Source organism: Macaca fascicularis, chromosome 11, assembly GCF_037993035.2.
Source record: "Macaca fascicularis isolate 582-1 chromosome 11, T2T-MFA8v1.1".
Taxonomy (NCBI): domain Eukaryota; kingdom Metazoa; phylum Chordata; class Mammalia; order Primates; family Cercopithecidae; genus Macaca; species Macaca fascicularis.
The window spans coordinates 34,433,788-34,453,571 of record NC_088385.1 but is presented as its reverse complement, the minus strand read 5'-3'; the positions used below and the strand labels follow the sequence as shown (position 1 = coordinate 34,453,571).

The 19,784-nt window shown below is 41.1% G+C and overlaps 1 long non-coding RNA gene across 1 annotated transcript in view; it reads left to right on the top strand.

Moving 5' to 3' along the window:
* Positions 1 to 19,784, top strand: part of LOC135966203 (uncharacterized) — a 108,808-nt gene that overhangs the window by 34,858 nt on the left and 54,166 nt on the right. The window contains exons 2-3 of the long non-coding RNA XR_010579354.1: positions 6,455 to 6,659; positions 7,374 to 7,432. This is a non-coding gene — a long non-coding RNA (uncharacterized lncRNA). The remainder of the gene's footprint in view (positions 1 to 6,454; positions 6,660 to 7,373; positions 7,433 to 19,784) is intronic.

Genomic DNA, 19,784 nt, shown 5'->3' with positions numbered 1-19,784 from the left:
CACACACACATTAAAGGCAAGCTATTTTGACCCCGTTATATTCATCAGTGATATGGTTTGGCTGTGTCCCCACCCAAATTTCATTTGGATTGTAGTTCCCATAATTCCCACATGTCGTGGGAGGGGCCTGGTGGGAGGTAATTGAATCATGGGGGTGGATCCCCCGTGCTGTTCTCATGATAGTGAATGAGTTCTCATGAGATCTGATGGTTTTATCAGGGGATGTCCCCTCTTTTGCTCAGCACTTCTCCTTCCTGCTGCCGTGTGAAGAAGGAAGGTTTTGCTTCCCCTTTCACCCTGATTATAAGTTTCCCGAGGCTTCCCCAGCCCTGCAGAACTGTGAGTCAATTAAACCCCTTTCCTTTAAACTACCAAGTCTCGGGCAATTCTTTATAGCAGTGTGAGAATGGACTAATACAGTCAGTTATTACCACAATAATGCTTCGTAACACACCTCCTTATGTCTCAGGCTTACAACAACAAGTTCATGGACCTTTGCATGGGCTGGAGCAACTTTGCTTTAGGCTATAGGTTGCCTGAGTGTGGCTCCAGGCTTCTACTTGGGTTCAGGACTGCTCAATATGTTTCCTCAGTTCTTTGGACCAGCAGCTAACTGGGGCATGTCCTTTAAACTTTTTGTTTTGAAATAATTTTAGACTTACTACAGTGTTTCCAAAATAGTACAGAGTTCCTGTATATCTTTTACACAGTGTTCCCTAGTGTTAATGTCTTACACAATCACAGTACAGCGATCATAACTGGGAAATTAACATTCATACAATACTATTCTTCAGCCATTATTCAAATATCACCAGTTTTCTCACTCAAAGGAAAAACTCATAAATTTTCGCAAAAAAAAAAATCACAGGAACAGCTGTGTGCAGTGGCTCACGCCTGTAATCCCAGCATTTTGGGAGGCCAAGGCAGGTGGATCACGAGGTCAGGAGTTTGAGATCAGCCTGACCAATATGGTGAAACCCTATCTCTACTAAAAATACAAAAATTAGCCAGGCATGGTGGCACGCACCTGTAATCCCAGCTACTCGGGAGGCTGATGCAGGAGAATCGCTTGAACCCAGGAGGTGGAGGTTGCAGTGAGCTGAGATGGTGCCGCTGCACTTTAGCCTGGGCGACAGAGTGAGACTCTATCTCACAAAAAAAAAAAAAAATGCATACATACATAAATAAATAATCGCAGTAACATATCTGAAATTATTGTCTCTTGAAGCAAGAACTGCCACACTGTTCCTTTGACTCATAGTTATTTTCTTTTTTTATTATTTTGTTTGTTTGTTTTTTGAGACAGAGTTTCGCTCTTGGTTGCCCAGGCTGGAGTGCAGTGGCATGATCTCGGCTCACTGCAACCTCCGTCTCCTGGGTTCAAGTGATTTTTCTGTCTCAGCCTCCCAAACAGCTGGGATTACAGGCACCTGCTACCATGCCCGGCTAATTTTTGTATTTTTAGTAGAGACAGGGTTTCACCATGTTGGCCGGGCTGGTCACGAACTCCTGACCTCAGGTGATTCACCCGCCTTGGCCTCCCAAAGTCCTGGGATTACAGGCGTGAGCCACCATGCCAGGCCTCAACTCATATTTCACTAGTCAAAGTAACTCATAGCAGATACATTCCTTCCCTAGTGGGGAGAACTGCAAAGTCACATGGCAAAGGGTGTCAAGGTAAAATTTGGATACAGAGTATGAAAAACTAAGAATCCTCATCCAGTCTACCTAACTGACCTTGTGTTCTTAAAAAAGTGACAAGTTGTGAATAGTGTTGCAATGAAAAGATAAATAAAATCAAGTGACATGATCTTTGACATACCGTAGTAGCCCCTAAAGTAATTGGAGAAAAACATGTGTGTCTTACGGAGTGGATAGATCTAAGGGCTATGGCTAGATTAAAAGCATACCAAAAGAACTCTTAGATAGTCATATAGTTTTACATAATTCAGTCATCCCTTCTCTCTGTTAAACTTAACTTTTTCTCAGTACATCTAAAATAACTTCAAAAAGATATGTTCTTCCTCACCTACTTCTAACTTGTTTTAAAGAACATAATTTCAGACGTAGTGTAAATATTGACCTTTAAACATAGAATTTATATTACTTTGTTTGGCTGGGTGCAGTGGCTCACACCTATAATCCCAGCACTTTGGTCATGAAGTCAGGAGTTCAAGACCAGCCTGGCCAACATGATGAAACCCCGTCTCTACTAAAAATACAAAAAAATAGCCAGGCTTGGCCAGGCGCAGTGGCTCACGGCTGTAATCCCAGCACTTTAGGAGGCCGAGGTGGGCGAATCGCGAGGTCAGGAGATCGAGACCACCCTGGCTAACACCCCGTCTCTACTAAAAATACAAAAATTAGCCAGGCATGGTGGCGAGCACCTGTAGTCCCAGCTACTCAGGAGGCTGAGGCAGAAGAATCGCTTGAACCCAGAAGGCAGAGGTTGCAGTGAGCCGAGATTGTGCCATTGCACTCCAGCCTGGGTAACAGGGTAAGACTCTGTCTAAATAAATAAATAAATACATAAAAATAGAAGGTATATTACTTTTTGAAGTGTATCTACTGGAATCTAAATAGCATAGGGTTTTGGTATATTCCATCATTCATCAAACAACAGAGAAAAATAACACTCTTCTTCAATAGACAGACATTTTATGTAATTTATTTTCTTTGAAAAAATTTTTCATTCCTTTTCCCCATAAAATTGGATTTTAATGTGTGTTCAAAAGTCTTTTATTAATCATCTTATATTTCTATCCGCAAAAATATGTCTATGAAATGAAATTATTTTAAATTGTTTTTATTTCCTGTAATCTTAAAGTTCTAAATGGTCAATGTTTCTTCTGGATTAAATGATCACTACAGTTATTAGTAGTAAACAAACAATCACAAAAAGTAAATATACTTAAAAAAAATAATTCTTAAACGTTGTAAGGAAAACAATTATGAGAGAATTGAAACTCTTGGTCCAGGTCCAGGGACACCTGGAAGCTGACCCTGAATTTACTTTCTTGCAAAATTAGTTCTCAAAATGTACTAAGTTACAGTAAGTGTAGAATGTTGTGTGGACCATGCTTTTTGCACCTGAAGTGTATCTGGTTGTCTAGGCTATTTGTTGTATAACCTTTCATTGATGTGGTATAGCTGCCCCCAAATAATGTTATTTATGGCTGGGCGCGATGGCTCATACCTGTAATCCCAGAAACTTGGGAGGCTGAGGCGGGCGGATAATGAGGTCATGAATTCGAGACCATCCTAGCCAACATGGTGAAACCCCGTCTCTACTAGAAATACAAAAATTACCCAGGTGTGGTAGCACGCACTTGTAATCCCAGCTACAGGAGGCTGAGGCAGGAGAATCGCTTGAACTTGGGGTGCAGAGGTTGCAGTGAGTCAAGATCAGGCCATTGCACTCCAGCTTGGGCAACAGAGTGAGACTCTGTCTCAAAAAAAAAAAAAAAAGTTATTTATTAAGTTATACACACCCTGAGGAACAATATGACTAATAGGTTATAAAAAGTCAAAGAGCAGATAGTTGAAGAGCTTCCCAGTGTCAAGGTGGTCCATCTTGCTTTACCTTCATCTCTTGTAACTGAGCATGACCCATGAAATGACAAGTCTTGGAAGCTATGCTTGGGATATTGTAAGGCCTTTTGCTCAAAACAGTGCTTGCTTGCATGCTGAACTACCTGTCCTGTGTCCTTTGAATAAGATAAGTAAACTGGTATTGAAACTGCATTGTTTGGAGCCAGGTGAGGTGGCTCACATCTGTAATCCCAGCACTTTGGGAGGCTGAGGTAGGTGGATCATCTGAGGTCAGGAGATGGAGACCAGCCTGGCCAACATGGCAAAACCCTGTCTCTACTAAAAATACAAGCCAGGTGTGGTGGCGGATGCCTGTAATCCTAGCTACTTGGGAGACTGAGGCAGGAGAATTGCTTGAACTGCAAAGGTGGAGGTTGCAGTGAGCCGAGTTTGCACCATTGCACTCCAGCCTGGGCAACAAGAGTGAAACTCTGTTGAAAGAAAGACAGAAAGGAGGGGGGCGGTGGAGGGTGGAATGAAGGGAAGGAAGGAAGGGAAGGAAGGAAGGAAGGAAGGAAGGAAGGAAGGAAGGAAGGAAGGAAGGAACTGCATTGTTTTGTTAGTCTTTCCATCAATCCAGATTTGTATCAAAAGTGGCGATTGATTCCAATGCTTTGGGAGTAATGAAAAAGAAAAGTTAAATTAAAAATAAAGTGGCGATTGATACGAAGACCTCTTACCCCACAGAGGCAAAACTCTCATGTTGTAAGAAGATGAACAGGGAACAGATAATTTTGATGCCTGAAAGATTGCTTAACCATCATGTTGTTTGATATGACTCCATCCAAGAATTGCTCTTATCAGTGAAATTTAAAAAAACTTTGATCTGATTCACTAAGAACTGATTAAATGGGTTGAAAAAAGAGAAGCAAGCGAAGCAGGGAAAAACTAGAAATACTATCCCGTGGTCATTTCTTATGGCTTTGTTGGAAATGAAAGCATTGACAAAGAGAAGGGAAAAGAAAAGCCAAGAGCTCTAAGCCTAGGAAAATCTGATCTTCATAGCGGCCCTAGTACCTGTAAGGGGCAGGGAGGGACAACATAGTTAAATCACACTGCCACCCCACTGAGATCCTTCCCTAATCAAACTAGCCAAGATCCCAATAGGGGCATGCAAGGCATTACAGAAGACCAGCATTACAGTATAAAGAAGCTGAGTAATTTTGTTGAAAAATACCAGCAACTGCTTAAGAAATCCTTGTGATCTTGGATCCTTAGATAAAATGATCAGGATGCCAAAAATGTAATTGTGGACTCTGCATAATGAAGCAGTTTGCATGGAATGAGCATCTATATTATGGAAACAAATTGGATCTAATGAGTCCTTCTGTCATTCCTGAACTTAACACTAGCAGCTGAGTTAGTGGGTACTCCAATATGGAAGTAAAACATTACCAGAAATACTTACCTTAGTGAAATGGATGTTGTGTGGATGCTGATGGCTTTTTAATAAAATGCACAGGGTTCAACATCAAATCCATGTAAACCTTTGGCAATGGGGCCAGTCACGGTGGTTCATGCCTGTAATCCTAGCACTTTGGGAGGCCGAGGAGGGTGAATCATCTGAGGTTAGGAGTTCGAGACCAGCCTGGCCAGCATGGTGAAACCCCATCTCTACTAAAAATACAAAAAAGTAGCCAGGCATGGTGGCAGATGCCTGTAATCCTATCTACTCAGGAGCCTGAGGCAGGAGAATCACTTGAACCTGGGAGGTAGAGGTTGCAGTGAGCTAAGATGGCACCATTGCACTCCAGCCTGGGTGACAGAGCAAAACTCCATCTCAAAAAAAAAAAAAAAAATTTGGCAATGTTGAACTTTACCTGGGCATCATACTCCTGGAAAATAGCAATAGTTTAAAAATCCCTCCACTCTTTTGTGGTCCTGGAAATGGCTAACTGCAAAAATCCACCCTTCCCTAAATGTCTTATTTACCTAAGACAAAGACAATACAGGCTCTCCAAATTATCCCATTATTTTGTCTCATAAATGATTAGATGAACTGTTTGCACTGACCAGTCTGGACAAAATGCCTGCTAATCTGACTTGACCAAACTCTAGTTAGGCTTCTCTTTTCCCCTCAGGCTCCTGAACTTTGGCCTATCGTTGAGTTTAAACAAGCATTAGAATGTGGAACAACTTCCTTAATGACCCTTCCAGAATTAGCTGACTGCAAAGAAAAATTGTCCAATGTGCCACTCTCTGATTCCATTTCCCCCATACTTTGTTCCTTCTAACCTTGTTTGCTCCAGTGGAGTATTCTTTCACAATAGCTTTCCCCCTGCCACCCCCATTACATAAGTCTTTTTGAAAAAGGCCTTTCTTTAAGTATGGATTTGTTCTTATTTGACTCCTTGTAGCAGAAATAGGTAGAATGGAATAGAGGGGGTTTTATTATAGTGATTTCATTCAATTATGTGAACTCTTTCTGAAGTATATGCCAAAACCCACATAGTTACTGATTATCAAAAGTTGATTTTTAATAAAATTTGATGTGTCAACTTTTTCAGCTCTCTTTCAGTTTTGTTGAAAGCAAAGAATTGGAAAACATCTAACTTGCAAAAGATGCATTACTCCATCATCAGAGTCATCCACTTCCTCATTGGCCAACACTAATATTTAGAAATGTATCCCTCCTGGAGCCCTGGAGGTTTCTCCTCCCATAAGCAATGCACCATAGTGGTTGTATATAAGTAGCAGGAGCTTGGATGTAAATGGGAAGCTGAAAGAGTAGGACTGGGTAACATCTGAGAGTTAGCATGATAGAAGATCTCTTTTAAGAAAAAGCATAGACAGAAGTTGAGAATCTAGAAACTCATTTGCTTAAAACTAACTGCCAATGGTCTCCATTCTCTGTCTGCATCAGAGCTGCCATTTTGCTGTTGCCACTGGCTGGTGTTGAAAGAGCCTCCTGCTTCAGGTTCACCATCAGCATGAATCAAGAAAAGGTGGCCAAATTTCAGGCTCAGATCCAGAACGGAGATAAGGATACCTTCCCTTGCAGAAAGAAGATAACGTATAGAATAGCAACAGCTGATGTCAAAAAACCTGTTTTCTTTTTTAAAATAGCGGTAAGTAATTATTACTGGAATGGAATAGATAAACCTAAATAGATAAACTTAAATAGAGGTAAAGGGGTAATCCCAGGACTCAGGTGTGCCTCTCTTATAGCATTATAATTACTCATCATGCAAAAGCCAAAACAGTCTCAGCAGTGCTCCCTGGAATATTAAGGCAGCTGGACACTGACAATGTTACAAGTTCTAGGAAGTTAGACAAATAGTAAGTATTGAATAGCAAAACATGAAAACTAGGAGACTAGTGGCTCTGTCCTCAATTACTGGCTTTGCATTTCCTTTATTATTTTTTGGATTTTAAGCTTGCATACGCTTACTTAATAATTACATGTCAACCTTATCCTGTGTCCTAACTCCTCTTACTAGCACTGCAGAATTGTGTCTTTTCAGCAAGGTTGAAATTGTGAATGCCCTTTTTGCCCCTAACAACTATGTCAAGATATAATTCACATGCAATACAATTCACCCATTTCAATATATTTTGGCTAATTCATTATTCATTTACAAATTGTGGTAAAGTATATATAACACAAAATTTGCCATCTTGGCTATTTTAGGTGTATAGCTTAATTAATGATATTCACAATGTTGAGCAGCCATCGCCACTATTTACTGCTGAAACTTCAACATGCCCAAAATAAACTCTAATTATTAAGCAATAACTCCCCAACCTCTGATAATCTCTAATCTACTTTTGTTACTGGAAAGGGGTCCCGATCCAGACTCCAAGAGAGGATTCTTGGATCTCATGCAAGAAAGAACTCAGGGTGAGTCTAAATTAAAGTGAAAGCAATTTATTAAGAAAGTAAAGGAGTGAAATAATGGCTACTCCATAGGGGCTGCTGGTTGCCCATTTTTATGGTTATTTCTTGATGATATGCTAAACAAGGGGTAGATTATTCATGTCTCTCATTGTTGTACCATATAGAATAATTTTCTGACGTTGTAATAGCATTTATAAGTTGTCACAGCGCTGGTGGGCGTGTACCAGTGAGGATGACTGGAGGTCACTCTTGGTACCATCTTGGTTTTGGTGGGTTTTAGCTGGCTTTATTACCATAACTTGTTTTTTATCAGCAAGGTCTTTATGACCTGTATTTTGTGCTGACCTCCTATCTCATCCTATGAATCAGAATGCCTTAACTGTCTGGGAATGCCACCCAGTAGGTCTCAGCCTTATTTTACCCAGCTCCTTTTCAAGATGGAGTTGCTCTGGTTCCAACGCCTCTGACATTTCCCACCTTCCTTTTGTAAGAGAACCCTTAATCCTAAAGGCTGCAGAGGGACAAAGATCCATTTTCTGTAACTTCTTTATGCTGAATAGGGGCGATGATATTCCTGCCTAACTATTAGGGTCTTTTGTGTTTAGGGTAGAGAGGAGTTTAGTTAGAAAGCATTGGGCTGGGCATGGTGGCTCACACCTGTAATCCCAACACTTTGGGAGGCTGAGGCAGGTAGATCACCTGAGGTCAGGAGTTTGAGACCAGCCTGGCCAACATGGTGAAACACTGTTTCTACTGAAAATATAAAAATTAGCCAGGCATGGTGGCAGGTGCCTGTAATCCTAGCTACTCAGGAGGCTGAGGCATGAGAATCGCTCAAACCGGGGAGGCACAGGTTGCAGTGAGTTAATATTGCACCACTGCACTCCAGCCCGTGCAACAGAGTGAGATTTTTGTCTAAAAAAAAAGAAAAAGCAGTGGTATGTTGAGGGCCATTTATAACTTTTGAATTCCAACAAAAGGTGATATTTGGAAGATTAATAAGTGTTTCAGAAAATGTTGAGTAAGCTTATTTTGCATTGCTGTACAAAGAGTACAAGAGCAATATATTTCACAACAGTAAAGCAACGTAAGCAAAATTATCCCAAGTAAACTAAGTTAGAAGGCTTTCTATGAACTGGGCAACTGTTAGAACCAAGCTGATATGGGGTTGCTAGATGATTCCAGTATGTGCCCAGAACTAGATATTGATTCAGATTTTGACATTACCCATCCCTCTTGTTTCTTTTGAGAAGCAGTTAGAGATTACTGGTTGATTTTCAGGAATAAGCAGAGTCAGTTTAACTTGCAGGAAAAAAAATTTTAAAGTGACTGATGAGACTAGAACTTAATAACAAATGTACCACAGTTCTTGAAACATAAGTTTTCTTTCTCCAGTTTCCCATTTTTATTAAAGACAAATTATGGTAAGACCGACTTGCTTTATTATACTTGGCCTGATTATTTGTATAAAGTGTAGCAAGAATAATTATTTTTCACATAAGCTTTTTGTAAATTGGCTTTGATGGAAATCTGTTCCATAGAAGGAATCTTAGATAAGATTTTTTTTTTTAGAGCCGAGCCCTGCCATGGGTTTGTATTCTTAAATACCTATGAGTTGGGTAAATTCCTCTCCTCTTGAGGTTCCAGGATAACTTGGGGCTCCTGGGCCTGTTAGAAAGTGACATTCTTCACTTACCACAGGTCAGAAACCCTACAGGGGCTGTGTAGGTAAGGTTTGAGGCCGCTTCTCCCAAGGGATTTTATTGGCTCTATAAGTTAAGTTTAATTCCTTAAAGGAAAACACACCATTCCAGTTAAAGCCTTGGTAAAATAACCAGTTTTTCCAATTGCGTCCTGTTACAAAAGAAAATGGATTTTTATTGCACTTATGCAAATAACTATATTTGTCCCCTATTGCATGCCCCTATTGGGATCTTGGCTAGTTTGATTAGGGAAGGATCTCAGTGGGGTGGCAGTGTGATTTAACTATATATTGCCATAAATTAAGAATACTTACAAATTGTTTCCATATTTTGGAGAAATCAGGTAGAGAGAAACAAATATGCCCCACATTTTGTTTACAGGAGTATACTTAATTGTTAAAAGCTGTAAATAGCTTCTATTAGTTTAGTCCATGCAGTTAATTCCTGTTTGATATTTATGAACATTTCAGCTTTCCATGAGTCCTGAAAGTTTTTTCCTCTATTTTAATATTACAGTATTCACAGTTATTAGAAACCTGAATTTAAGAGCACCTGTTAGAGTCCTATAGCTGATTATAAACCATTTTTTAAAAGAGGAATTAAACAAGACAACAAGTGTCTATGGATGACAAAATGTCTTAGGACAGCCACAGTTAAAAACACAATTGACAGAGAAATTTAGTTACCTCTGTGGCATACAATGATTTTATGTAACAATTATAATTATTAATAATATATGCTAAGTTATATTAGAATTATTTTGGAACACATACCAATAACAGATTTATACAAATATAGCCCAAAGAAACTAAACATTATTTTATATTTGACAGTGCTTCCTGTATGATTTTTATACAAAATAAGCCAAATGTCACTTTTACATTAGTATACTATTACTGTCAAATCCAGTTTTTAATAAAACCTTATAGACAAATGTATTTAATTTTAGTCAGTTTGATCATAAGGTAAGATTTTTATAAACCTCTTTTATAACCCTTTACAATGTTTGTTAAAGAGCAGAGTATAAGCAGGTTTTTGCTTTAAGAGAAACCTGTTGTGCTTTTATTCCAATGTTTAGTTTCCCAAAAAAACTGCATAATATCCCTTTAACTTGAGCCAATATGTTCACACACAGATTTTTTTAATAACTTTTTTTAAATAAAATGTTTACAACTTGTTTAAACCTTTAGAACTTTCCTATTTCACTTAAAACAATCCTTTAAGGCCGGGCGCGGTGGCTCAAGCCTGTAATCCCAGCACTTTGGGAGGCCGAGACGGGCGGATCACAAGGTCAGGAGATCGAGACCAGCCTGGCTAAATACGGTGAAACCCCATCTCTACTAAAAAATACAAAAAACTAGCCGGGTGAGGTGGCAGGCGCCTGTAGTCCCAGCTACTCGGGAGGCTGAGGCAGGAGAATGGCATAGACCCGGGAGGCGGAGCTTGCCGTGAGCTGAGATGCAGCCACTGCACTCCAGCCTGGGCGACAGAGCGAGACTCCGTCTCAAAAAAAAAAAAAAAAAAAAAAAAAACAACAATCCTTTAACACTTTAGGCAAAAAAATGTGCATGCCCATGTCTTTTAATAAGCTTTTACTAAAAACAAAGTTTACTTTTCTTACACACCTTGCATGTAAAACTGTTTCTTCAGTAGTCACAAATACACATTACACTGTTAACTCTTAGTGACTTTTACTTTTGGTGAAAACTTTGGTAAGTTCAGGCTTTTAATTAGGTATGGAACCTAGGACAGCAGACAGAAGTGCAGATAAGGTCTGATTCTTTTTTTTAGCATTTAATTTTATGTGTCCCAGGCCTTACCTAGCTGTAAAGCAGACAAGTTGTACAGTTACAAGTTATAGTGGCATTTTATGATGCATTTAGGAGGCCTAATTACCTTTAAATTATACAACATTTTTTGCACAAATTATCTTTTATAATTTTTTACAACTTACACAGACCATTTATAACATGCTTGGACTTTCTGACTTGTCCTAAACATTCCTCTTGTCAAACAACCATTTTACTTTAGGATAAGAATTTACCATACAAGATCCTTTGTTATATAAAATCTTTTTCTTTATAACCTTCTTTGCATAGCTGGGGGCATGGCTAATCCCACATGTCCCCAGGCCTCATCTAGAATGTAATGCTTTAAAATGAATTGAGGCTGGACATGGTGGCTCAGGCCTGTAATCCCAGCACTTTGGGAGGCCAAGCAGAGTGGATCACTTGAGGTCAGCAGTTGGAAACCAGCCTGGACAATGTGGTGAAACCCTGTCTGTACTAAAAATGCAAAAATTAGCTGGGCATGGTGGTATGTGCCTGTAATCCCAGCTACTTGGGAGGCTGAGGCAGGAGAATCACTTGAATCTAGGAGGTGGAGGTTACAGTGAGCTAAGATTTTGCCACTGCACTCCAGCCTAGGCAACAGCACAGAATTCTGTCTTAAAAATAAATAAATAACATAAAATAAACTGCACAATTTTTAAAAGTTAAGCAGTTTATGACCTGCCACTCTGCTTAGCACCCAGTATCAAACTGGCAAGGCTCAAACTTGCCCCCTCTTGGGCCCCATCATCATTAATCCAACCTCTGACCAGGAGTTTCAACTTGTGATCTCTGGGCCAGGTGGTGACCCTGAGTAATAGAAAAAATAAGAAAGGGAAAGGAGAGAGAGAAAAGCCTTGCTGTGGCTGGATGGGGAAGATGAAGATCTCAGAGATTTCAGAGAAAGACCCACCCATTCCAGTGACACTGAATCAAAAGTTCAGGTGGCCTCTTGTCAGCTGTGAAGGGATATTTCTCAGCAGTCCCATTCACTCTTAAGTTTCCCCTTTTAGGGAAGAAAAAGCTCCTGTTCATGCCTCATCCTGTCACCCATAGCTGTCAGCAAAGAGTGCAAGGAAGATTATTTGAAAGAGAATAGCAGTTAATAGTGTCAAACCCATTCTTAACTAAGAAGGACTTTACTGAGAGAGGCCTCTAACTCCCTAAATCTTAGAAGGGATAACTCCTCATCTGGGCCTCTAACCCAAGGTTGGTTAAGAGTTCTTGCCTTTTATTAAGATGGGTCTCTAACCCACTCTGTTTTAGGAGAGACTCTAACTCCCCTAAGTTGTACCTCTAACCCAATCCCATCCTTTACTTGGGTTCCCCAATTACCAAAGCTGGCCAATTAGTGCTAAAGTCTATTTCCTTTGGGTTGAGAAGTATTTTCAGTATTGTCCCTTTTGTGGTTCATGAGAAAGATGTTATCAGACCCCACCACTTACCCAGAGTTAGCCTTTGGGTTGGGGGTTTCCACACTAGGTCCCATCTGGGTCACCAGAAAGATGTTACTGGAAAGGGGTCCCAATTCAGACCCCAAGAGAGGGTTCTTAGATCTTGCACAAGAAAGAATTCAGGGCAAGTTCATAAAGTAAAAGCAAGTTTATTAAGAAAGTAAAGGAATAAAATAATACTCCATAGACAGAGCAGCCCTGAGGGCTGCTGGTTGCCTGCTTTTATGGTTATTTCTTGATGATATGCTAAACAAGGGGTGGATTATTTATGCCTCCCCTTTTTAGGGCTCGGCGCAGTGGCTCATGCCTGTAATCCCAGCACTTTGGGAGGCCATGGTGGGTGGATCACTAAGTCAGGAGATTGAGACCATCCTGGCTAACGCGGTGAAACCCTGTCTCTACTAAAAATACAAAAATTAGCTAGGCATGGTGGCGGGTGCCTGTAGTCCCAGCTACTTGGGAGGCTGAGGCAGGAGAATGGCGTGAACCCAGGAGGCAGAGCTTGAGGTGAGCCAAGATTACACCACTGCACACCAGTCTGGGTGACAGAGCAAGACTCCATCTCAAAACAAAACAAAACAGCAACAACAAAAAAACACACATACATCCCAAAACCAAGTGGCTTACAACAAGAATTCCTCTTTTATTTTTTTTTGGGGGGGGTCTTGCTCTGTCTCCCAGGCTGGAGTACAGTGGCATGATCTCAGCTCATTGCAGCCTCTGCCTTGCTGGTTCAGGTGATTCTCCTGCCTCAGCCTCCCGAGTAGCTGGGATTACAGCATGTACCACCATGCCCAGGTAATTTAAGAATTTATTTTTCTTTTATTCTGAGATAGAGTTTCACTCTTGTTGCCCAGGCTGGAGTGCAATGGTGCCATCTCAGCTCCCCACAACCTCTGCCTCCTGGGTTCAAGCGATTCTCCTGCCTCAGCCTCCTGAGTATCTGGGATTACAGGCATGCCCTACCACGCCCAGCTAATTTTATATTTTTAGCAGAGATGGGGTTTTTCCATGTTGTCAGGCTGGTCTTGAACTTCTGACCTCAGGTGATCCACCTGCCGCAGCCTCCCAAAGTGCTATGATTACAGGTATGAGCCACCATGCCTGACCAAGAATTTATTTATCTTTCTGGCAGGCCTGTAGGTCAGCTAATAATTGTGCCTCAGACTGACACTCAGATGCCTAGGCTCCAGGGTTCAGGTTGTGCTCATACCTGTTTCTTGAGTCTTATTCTGGGGCCCAGGCTGAAGAAGCGGTGGGACATGGTGTTCTTATGAACAATGGCAGGACTAGGAAAACTCTGTCAAACCAAGAGCCAAGTCAAATATATTCAAGGTCTCTCTCCTGTCTATTCCATTAGTATTCCATTGGCCAGAGCAAGTCGCAGGGCCAGGCCCAAGAAGTATAATCTCCTCACAGTAGAAGGGAGAGGGGAGTGGATATTCACTGAACAATAAGCCAAACTACTGATAAACCTATCAATCATGCTCGTGTTATTAGGTTGGTGCACAAATCTTACATTGGTATTTTGGTTATACTTACATCAATGTTATCCATATGCAAGAAATTACATATATATTCTCTCTTCACTCCCTTTTCAACACATAAGGTAACATTCAATACAAATACCTAATGTAACAGGTCATCTTTAAAATAAATTGTTTCCTGCCAGCAGACGTGTGCTTAATAATAATAATAATAATAATAATAATTTATGAGAGATTTGGGGCTTTCCCACCTTCTTCTTTAATTCAAGATTGCTGTCCCATACATCACTGATAATTGTGCTTTCTGCTGACATAGTCTGATTCAACACTTCAAGTTTGTCACCACAGAGTTTTGATATTGAACACTTGATTTGGAAATTCTCACAATTGAAATTGTTGGAAAGGATGAGATTTTTAAAAGGAAAGTGAACGGGAATGTCCAAAAGGAGAAATTTAAGGGGGAAAAAAAAAACTTCAGAGATGTTGAGATGACTGTGAATCTTCAGCACTCCTACATGTTTTACTCCTGTGCGCCAGGATTATCTTTCTAGGAATGCCTGGTGCAAGCAGACAGCCCTGGAGAGCTAAAGACAGGGACTTCCCCTGAAGCAAATGTATTTGCATTCCTAGATAAATAAAGATCAAAACGGTAACTTTCACCAAGAGATTTATAGACATCATTCCCCAGAAATGTTTGCTCACATTCCAGTGTAGAATGTTTCTCTCTGAAAGGGAGGATGGGCAGATTTGCCTGCAGCCCTATGCAAAATGTGAGCCTCCTAAACTCAGACTTCACCTCCTGTATTGCACCTGAAAGCATCTATAAGTACCCTCTGGCCCTCCCTATGTTGCCTTATGGGAATTGGGGCTCAGGGAACCCAAGCTCTGAAGTCACCTTGGCTGCTGCTTTTGCTGTGAGTACATGTCTTTGTCTCTGACTCAGAGGTCTCCTGTTTTCTGACACGATGTATATAAAAATTTGTGGGCCAGGCATGGTGGTTCATGTCTGTAATTCCAGTACTTTGGAAGGCCGAGGTGGGTGGATCACCTGAGGTCAAGAGTTCGAGACCAGCCTGGCCAACATGGTGAAACCTCATCTCTACTAAAAATACAAAAAATTAGCTGGGCATGGTGGCAGATGCCTGTAATCCCAGCTTCTCTGGAGGCTGAGGCAAGAGAATTGCTTGAACCCAGGAGGTGGAGGTTGCAGAGAGCCGAGATCACACCATTGCACTCCAGCCTGGGCGACAGAGCAAGCCTCTGTCTCAAAAAAAAAAAAAAAAAAAAAAATTGTGGCAGGGTAACTTGTTAGCTTGCAAGTAGCAGAAAATCTCAGACTTTTCAGTTTCTGACTTAACAAGAAGGACTTAAGAAGAGTCAGGAAAAAATGTGAATAAGCTGAGGTATCTGTCCCATCCTAGAGTGACCGGGTGACTCTCTTAGTTTAAGAGGATTTATGGAACTGAAGGCAGAAATGTGAGAGGGCAGGTAGTTTGCTGTGTTTCTACTCAGTGACATAAGACATAAAACGTACGTCCTCAATTAAAAAATAAAGCATGGTCCCTGCCCACATAATGGTTTTATTCAGATAATACAAGGGGCAAACACTTATAAGAAAAAAAAAAAAAAGGTTTTTGAAACTTCCAGGGAGATAGTGACTCCAGTGCCAGGTTGCTGCTGGGGGAAGAAAACAATGAGAGGAAGCAGCTGGCACCAAAAATAAACCAATACTCACTAAAAGGAATAATTTCCTTTTCATTGGAAAAATGGCCCATTCCAGGTCTGGGGCAGAGAAATGTCCAATAAAAATAAATCTGGACTTAAGGAGATCATTTTTTTAAAAATTATTTTATTTTATTATTATTATTATTTGAGATGGAGTCTCACTCTGTCATCCAGGCTGGAGTGTAGTGGCATGATTTCAGCTCACTGCAACCTCCGCCTCCTGGGTTCAAACGATTCTCCTGCCTCAGCCTCCCAAGTAACTTGGACTACAGGTATGTGCCACCAAGCCTGGCTAATTTTTATATTTTTAGTAGAGACGGGGTTTCACCATGTTGGCCAAGCTTGTCTCAAACTCCTGATCTCAGGTGAGCCACCCGCCTTGACCTCCCAAAGTGTTGGAATTACAGGCATGAGTCATCACACCCGGCCTATTTTTAAAGTTTTATTTATTTATTTATTTTTGAGACTGGGTTATGAGACTGGCTTGTATTTTTGGTAGAGATGGGGTTTCACCATATTGCCCAGGCTGATCTTGAACTCCTGGCCTCAGATGATCCACCTACCTTCGCCTCCCAAAGCGTTGGGATTAGAGACGTGAGCCACTGCAACCAGCCTAGGGAAATAATTTAACTAGAGAGAAAGACTATTGTAATAGTGTATTAGTCCGTTCTCATACTGCTATGAAGAACTGCCCGAGACTGGGTAATTTATAAAGAAAAGAGGTTTAATTGACTCACACTTCTGCATGGCTGGGCAGGCCTCAGGAAACTTACAATCACGGCAGAAGGCACCTCTTCACAGGGAGGCAGGAAGGAGAAGTGCTGAGCAAAGGGAGATCTCGTGAGAACTCACTCATTATCATGGGAACAGCATGGGGGAACCACTCCCATGATCCAGTTACCTCCACCTAGTCTCTGCCTTGACACATGGGGATTATGGGGATGACAATTCAAGATGAGATTTGGGTGGGGACACAAAGCCTAACCGTATCAAATGGGGAGAGCACGCTGAACTCAGAAATGTATAAGCATCTCAAACTCAAACAGAAAAAAGGTTCTTTTTAGGGTAGAGGAGAGGAAGCAGATATAAAAGCCTCTTTTGAGGGGAAGCTAGGTAAGTAAGAAGAAATGACCAGTAGATCTGACAGGAAAGTGGGTGCGATGTGATCAGCTGACTCCCAGGAGAAGCTGATAAAGGGGCATGCTCTACTTCTTTTTGCTTAGATCTGGAGGCAAGCAGAGTTCAGGAGCCCATAGGAAAAAGAGAAGGCTTTGGTTAAGACAAAGCAGAGGGTAGGAAATGGGCAATTGTGAATGCTTAGTTAGAAAATACAAGCTGGGCACAGTGGCTCACACCTGTAATCCCAGCACTTTGGGAGGCCGAAGTGGGGGGATCACGAAGTAAGGAGATCGAGACCATCCTGGCTAACGTGGTGAAACCTCGTCTCTACTAAAAATACAAGAAATTAGCTGGGCATGGTGACATGTGCCTGTAATCCCAGCCACTCTGGAGGCTGAGGCAGGAGAATCGCTTGAATCTGGGAGGCGGAGGTTGCAGTGAGCCGAGATGGTGCCACTGCACTCCAGCCTGGGCGACAGAGCAAGACACCATCTCAAAGAAAAAAAACAAAAACAAAAAAAAGAAAAGAAAATATAAGGTATGCCTGGAACATCTTGTTGTGTCCCTAAAATTAGATTTTCTAGTTACAAATGATGACTCTACCACTTGCAGTTTATTAAAATGAGTCCCCTAAAATTACATACACATAGACAGATGTTAAGACAAATACTATGAAATTAACAGTGATTGAGTCTAGGTGAAGGACATGTAGCTAATTCATTGTATTATTATTTCATTTATTTATTTTTTTAAGATGAGGGTCGGCCGGGCGCGGTGGCTCAAGCCTGTAATCCCAGCACTTTGGGAGGCCGAGACGGGCGGATCACGAGGTCAGGAGATCGAGACCATCCTGGCTAACACGGTGAAACCCTGTCTCTACTAAAAAATACAAAAAACTAGCCGGGCGAAGTGGCGGGCGCCTGTAGTCCCAGCTACTTGGGAGGCTGAGGCAGGAGAATGGCGTGTACCCGGGAGGCGGAGCTTGCAGTGAGCTGAGATCCGGCCACTGTACTCCAGCCTGGGCGACAGAGCATGACTCCGTCTCAAAAAAATAAATAAATAAATAAAATAAAATAAAATGAGGGTCTTGCTGCATCGCCCAGGCTGGAGTGCAGTGGCACAATCATAGCTCACTACAACCTTGAACTCCTGGGCTTAAGTCATCCTCTCACCTCAGCCCTGCAAAATTCTGGGATTACAAGAGTGCACCACTGTGCCTGGCTTCCATTGTACTTTTTAAATTTTTCCTTCCATTTGAAAGTATATAAAAATAAAATGTTGGAGGAAAATACACACAGAAAAGACATATTTTACAAGAAATGTCAAGTGCTTAGGAATAAACCTAACAAAAGGCATATAAACCCTTTTTTGGATAAAATTATAAAACCTTATTGAGCTGCATTAAAGAAAACCTAAATAAGTTGAGAGACATACCCTATTTTTGGATAAGAAGGATCAACATCTCCAGCTGATTCTAAAAGTATTGTGGAATTGCTCACAGTCTTTCTTTTCAACTCGAATCTGGCAGAATGGCACTGGCAAAGAAAGGAAGGATGAAGAAGGGCCATTTTGCCATCCACAGATGGTGACCTAAGAATACTGCCATCAGCATTGACAATTGCATCCATGCAGTGAGCTCCAAGAAGCATACCCCTCAAGCTGTCTAAGATATTCAGAAATTTGCCATAGGGTGATGGGGACTCCAAATGTGTGGATGGACAGCAAGCTCAAGGAAGCTGTCTGGGCCACAGGAATAAGGAGTGTCCCAGACTGTCCCCATATGCATTGTCCAGAAATGTAATGAGGATGAAGATTCACCAAACAAGCTCTCTACTTTGGTTACTCATGTACCTGTCACCACTTTAAAAAATCAACAGTCAATGTGAATGAGAACAAACTACTGATTGTCAAAGTTATAAAACCACCTAAATAAACAATAAAAATTGTTATACAAGAATAAAGGGCCAAGCATAGTCAAATACTCTGTTTGCAAAATTTAGTAGGCCGGGTGCCCATGGCTCACGCCTGTAATCCCAGCACTTTGGGAGGCCGAGGTGGGTGGATCACGAGGTCAAGAGATCAAGACCATCCTAGCCAACACTGTGAAACCCCGTCTCTACTAAAAATACAAAAATTAGCTGGGCGGGGTGGCATGTGCCTGCAGTCCCAGCTACTCGGGAGGCTGAGGCAGGAGAATTGCTTGAACCTGGGAGGTGGAGGTTGCAGTGAGCCGATACCGCACCACTCCACTCCAGTCTGGATGACAGTGCAAGACTCTGTCTCAGAAAAAAAAAATTATATTAGCTATTGGAGTTTTTTTTTTTTTAAAAGTAGGTCTATGAAACAGAAATGAAAACTGAGAATGAAGTCCCACGCATACACAGAAACATGACTGGGGTGGAACGCCACCACAGATCAGAGGAGAAAGGATGGCTCTTGGGAAAATGGTTCTGCAACAACAGCAACAATAACAGAGTTTGAGAGAATTAAAACCCTAAATGTAAAAGGCAAAATTATAACAACTTTTAGAAGCCAAAATAGGAAAATATTTTAAGATGCTAGAGGGGGAAAATATTTATTAAACAATGTGTGAAAAACACAGGACAAAGGAAAGGACTGAGAAATAGAACTGCAATAACTGAAGAGCATCTATTTATCAAAAGATACCATAAAGTAAATGAAAGACGATGCCAAAGAAAATGAAATGACAAACAAAAAGAAGATATCTGCATATCATATCACTGGAAGGATTATTATCCAGAATATATTTTATTTAACTTCAAGAAAAATGGAAAAATAAATACACACAAAAATGCGCAAAAGGCAATTCATAGATAGGACTCACAAATGTATTTTTAAAAGTTCAGGTAGGGTGTGGTGGCTCACGACTGTAATCCCAGCACTTTGGGAGGCTAAGGCGGGTGGATCAGAAGGTCAGGAGTTCAATATATTGTTGAGAAATACATATACGCTATAAAGATTATAGTGTACACTCCAGATTGGTGGTGCAATCATAGTTCACAGCAGCCTCAAACTCC